The sequence below is a fragment of the Pteronotus mesoamericanus genome, unplaced genomic scaffold, assembly GCF_021234165.1.
Source record: "Pteronotus mesoamericanus isolate MK-2021 breed Mesoamerican mustached bat unplaced genomic scaffold, CSHL_Meso_final contig_64, whole genome shotgun sequence".
Lineage (NCBI taxonomy): Eukaryota > Metazoa > Chordata > Mammalia > Chiroptera > Mormoopidae > Pteronotus > Pteronotus mesoamericanus.
Window position 1 is genome coordinate 5,058,543 of NW_026555224.1, and position 5,102 is coordinate 5,063,644.

The 5,102-nt window shown below is 40.3% G+C and overlaps 1 pseudogene; it reads right to left on the reverse strand.

The window, feature by feature from the left end:
- Window positions 1–1,619: 1,619 nt before the first annotated feature.
- LOC129076807 (zinc finger C4H2 domain-containing protein-like) lies at window positions 1,620–3,245 on the reverse strand (annotated as a pseudogene).
- Window positions 3,246–5,102: the final 1,857 nt, after the last annotated feature.

A 5,102-nucleotide genomic window follows, 5' to 3' on the forward strand; every position in this document is an offset into this window, starting at 1 on the left:
CATTACAGCAGTTAAAATTAAGTTATGAATACTTTATAAGATAGCATTTTATATCTACAAATTTATTTATACTAGTATGCATATTGTATGAGTAAATATTTGTGTACTATTGTGGGTAATAGCAAAAAATTGAAAACCATTTAAATATGCATTGATAGAGAACTAGCTAATTATAGTATCTCTTCACAATAGAATATTATACAGCTTTGAAATAAATGGAGCATATCTATGTGGGAAGAGGTCTAATATATAGCATTAAGTAAATACAGACAGTTGTAGATTAGAAGGTTTAAAATTATTTTATTTTTTTCCCAATGAACAAATGTTTATTTAAAAGGATTTGTACAGACATAACACTCTTACTTTCCAAGAGAAGAGGAATCTCTTATATTCTGAACACAGAGACACTGTGGAAACGTAAAACTGCAGTTAAGGAAGGAAGGAAAAATCTCTTTCCTTCCCCAGCTAGGGACTGAGACCTGGAGCTAAAACTTTTTAAGTCAGCCAACATCCATCACTGTCCCTTAAGTCTGAGAGTGATTTTATTAAAGATCTGGCTTTGGTGGAGTAGAGAGCTGTAGGGCTTGGGGACCCTGGTATCTTGTCTTTGGGGAGGGAAGGTCACCTGCCCAATCCACAGGAAAGGGGGTGGCCAGCAGCTGACCTGAGCAGAGGCTGCCTTATAGAAGAGGGGAGACCCAAGAGGAGGGATAAATGGAGAAGTCCCACCCACTTACATGGGTAAAGTAATTGCCACTCACTTAATCTCAACCCACCCTGTGATTTTGAACAAATGGCAACACAACTGTCAGCCTCAGGCCCATCTAAGCCTAAGGCAACCCCTATAGCAGAGCCCTAGCCCAATGACTTAGGCAGGACTTAATCAAGTGGGTATAGCTCCAGTTCCCTGATTTCACTATGGGGAACTTTTACTGCTGATCTGCAAAAACTAGAACTGGGGGAGAAAGGCCCGCAGATCTCTTGGTAGAGGTGGGGTCCCCAGACACAAAGCCTGGTACCTGAGAACTTCTGTATATCTGGGAGACTGGGGCTAGGGTGGGATGGTGAACTCCATAATAACACCCAGTCCTTCGAAATGAATACAAAAAGGAGAGCTTGTCCAAATTACCTCCGGGCCTTGAGGATGAGACAAAGGTAGGGAAGATATATGCACCAGGCCTACTTGAAAGTCATTGTTGTCCCTTCAAAGCCTAAGGCAAAAGTACAGGGAGGGGCACACTGGAGCCTTTACACTAAATAAGATATGGGCCTCCCAACCCTCAGACCTTAGGTCCCAGCCCTCAGACACAAGAGACAGAGAATCATGTTTGGGCCTCCTGCCCTATCCTTAGCTCCAAACAAGAGCAGGGGTTGAAATGTGGGTGAGAGAGAAGGGATTATCAGACATACTGTCATTAGCACCTGAACCACATCTCTTCCTAAACCAGAAACCCCAAGAGCAGAAAGAAATAAGAGCAAAGTGAGAGAGGAGTTGTGCTTCCATCACATTAAATTGGAGACTTGGTAGAGGTGGGGAAGGGTTGTTTTACATCAGGACATTGATCACTGGCCAAAGGAAGGGGTTATGAGCAGTAGGGCTCTCTGTGTTCTCCCTCTCTTCATTCATTCTGCTTCTGTTTTGGCTTTTCGGGGTTCCGGGACCAACTCTTGACTTTGCATAGAGGGCATATTGGTGCATTGTAGTGAATTTGCTGATGACATGACAAGCAGGCCATTTAGCAATATAATGGAGCATGGTCTAAGATAGGTATCAGTAAACATTTTCTTCATAGGTGGGGGCTGCTGCCTGAAGGTGGCTGTCTGCCGGGTGTCCTGCTTCCTAGCCACTTGAAGTTGTTGTGCAGCAACGGCTGCAGCGGCCAGGGCCTCTGGGATGGTGGGGCTCCTGAGGCTCCGTCTGCCACTCTGCTTTCTTTTCTTTTCTTTCTTTTTTTTTTTTTTTTAATAATAGTACACCTCTTTATTCTGAAGTGAATAACATTGACATGGTCATAATAATGTAAATTCTGATCATGATCCAAATATAATGGTATAACTCCATTTAGAGGAGAGGGTGACAGAAGAGAAGGGTTAGTGAAGGAGCTAAATCTCCATTTTTTTAAGCTGTGCAGTAAATTGGTAGAGATTAAAATAGATAAATCAAGAAACAGAGGTATAAGCCCTGGCCAGTAGCACTGTTGGCTGGAGCATTGTCTCCATATGCCAATGTTGTAGGTTCTCTGGTCATGGCACTTACAAGAATAAACCAATGGGTACATAAAAAAGTGGAACAACAATCAATGTTTCTCTCTCTCTCTCTCAAATCAATAAATTAAAAAATTAAAAAAAGAGAAACGGATGAACAAAAATTTAGATATATGGCACTACCTCCTTGAAGAAGTAGCTTAAGTGATAAGAATTGCAGTAAATGGAAAAATCAAGATGGTGGAGGAGTAAATGGAAGTCTCACTGACCTCCTCCCAGGATCAACCTGGAATTACAACTACATTGTGGAGAAATCACCTGGAACAAACAACTGAACAGTAGTGAGAGAGGAGCGTTATTATCTCAGAGAGACAGAAGAATCAGCTTTAGCACAACCTAAGTGGCAAGGAGTGTGGTAGAGACTCGAGAAGGCAGGCGGGGCGCCCACAGGTGGCAGCACCAGAAGGATATTGAAATGGCCAGCTGGATCCCCCTGAGAAGAGCGGGGTCTAAACCATAAGCGGTATCTCCAGTCTACAGCACCAGAGCCCAAAAAGTACACAGATAACAGCCTGCCACTCTGCTTTCTGCTTCTCAAAATAATTCAAGGAGAGCTTCTCCTCCTCTTCACATAGGTCAGGGAGCCTCTGCAGGCCCAGGGTCATGCGCAGGGCATCTACATGTTCCTTCAGTGGCTTATACTCATCATGTAGACGGCGGGTAGACTCTAGCAGCTTGTTTAAGTCATTCTCAGATTGTTTGATGGTATTTTCCATCACACTGATGTCAGCATGGATCAGTCGGTGTTCCTCCACATGGGCCATCTTCTCTTGTAGCAGGAGGTCCATCTCCTGTTTGTATTCCTTCAGGTGTCTCTCCTCTAATTCAAGGGCCTCAAACTCAGCCTTCAAACTGGCCTTGATCTTCTCCATCTGCAGGGTCTTATTCTTCATCTCTTTAATGCTTTCCAATTTGCACATTATTTCTTGCTCATCTGCCATGCTTTTCACTTTCAATTTCATGTCCCGAGAAATGTATAAACACACAAATCCCTAAAATTATTTTATTTGAGAGTATAACTGGGGGTTTATTGTGAAGAGATGAGAACAATTTTTTCACACTTCTGATTTTTTACAGTTCACATAAGGGTCTTTATAATAAAAAAAAATCTGGGGGTAAATAATTTTTATTACATTTTTTACTTCCTTATCCATTGTTTCACCCACACTGCCTTTTTCTACCTTTCTAGCAATCAAATAGCATAGGCAAAATTTTCAAGGCACACACTTACCTTTTACTTCCAACTTGAGCATAAGATTAATTCCCAGTGCCAATGCAACATTTGAGCTGAGACAGGCAGTCACCTTGTTGGTGAGGGTTATCTGTCCATAGTTTTGAGCAATGGATTTAAATGGAAAGAAGCTGGCAAAATATAGAAGGCTCCCAGCAGAAGCAGCCAAATGGGCTGCAAATAAGAAAGAAATTGTAAAGTCAGTTTTAAGCAATATACAAAATAATGAATTAAAATAAAGGAATAGAATGTAAGCTATACGAAGGAAGGGGATTTTTTTTTTTTACTTTTGTATAATCAGTGCATAGTATGCACTCAGTAAATATGTATCACATAAATTAATTAGTGTATAGGGTGTGTTAATATATAACATGTTTTACTATACGTAATAAATATTTAGAGTCACTTAGAGCTTTCAGTCAAGATGGTGGCACAGGTAAATGCCATATTTGCATCCTCCCACAGCCACATCAAAATTACAACTAAACTACAGAATAACCATCATTCAGAACAATTTCACTTATAATAGCATCAAAATAATAAAATACTTAGGAATTAACCTAACCAGGCAGGTGAAAGGTTTATACACTAAAAACGCAAAATATTGCTATAAGACCCTAAAGAAGACAAATAAATAGAAAGATATCATATGCTCATAGACTGGAAGACTTAACACTGTTAATATGACAATGCCACCCAAAGTAATCTACAGATTCAATGAAATCCTTATTAATCCCACAATAACTTTTTTTTTTGGCGAAAATGAAAAAAACAATCCTATTGTCAGTTTGTTCTTTATTTCAATGTCTTTGGCTATATTTTGCTTGCTTGTTAGTTTTGTTGATTAGTTTCCACTAATAGGTGAGATCATATGGTATTTGCCTTTCATCACCTGGCTTATTTTGGGGAAGGGGGATAATGGGGAAAGAAGCAGAAGGGTCATCAAGGAACATGTATAAAGGACCTATGGACAAAGCAAAAGACGGGTAGGATTGAAGGTGGAAGGTAGGCGTGGGTGGAGTAGGGGAGGGTGGTGGAGGGAAAGTGGAGACAACAGTGCTTGAACGATAATACAAAAAAGATAGTTAATACCTACTGTTGGCAATCCATGTGGAAAATGTGGGAACTTTATACACTGGGGTGGGAATGTAAAATGATATACACTCTTGGGAAAGCAGACTGGCAGTTTTTAAAACTTCAAAGGTAAACTTACCAGCGGCTTCATTCCTAGGAATTTACCCAAGAGAAATGAAAATATATATCCTCAGAAAGACTTGTACACGGATACACATAGCAACAGTGTTCATAATAGCCCCAAACTGCAAACAATCCAAATATCCATGAATAGGTAGTCAAAATATGTTACCAACATACAGTGGAATGAAGAGAAACAAAATACTCATAGGTGTCCCAACATGGATGGACTTCAAAAACATTATGCTAAGTGAAAGAAGCCAGACTTGAAAGACTACACATTGTATAATTCCATTTAAATGAAATGTCCAGCAAACACAAATTTAGAGAGACATAAAGCACCACTGTCTAGGACTGGGGGTGGGAGCAGAGATTAAGGCAAATTTGGTGATGGTTGCATAATTCTAAAAAT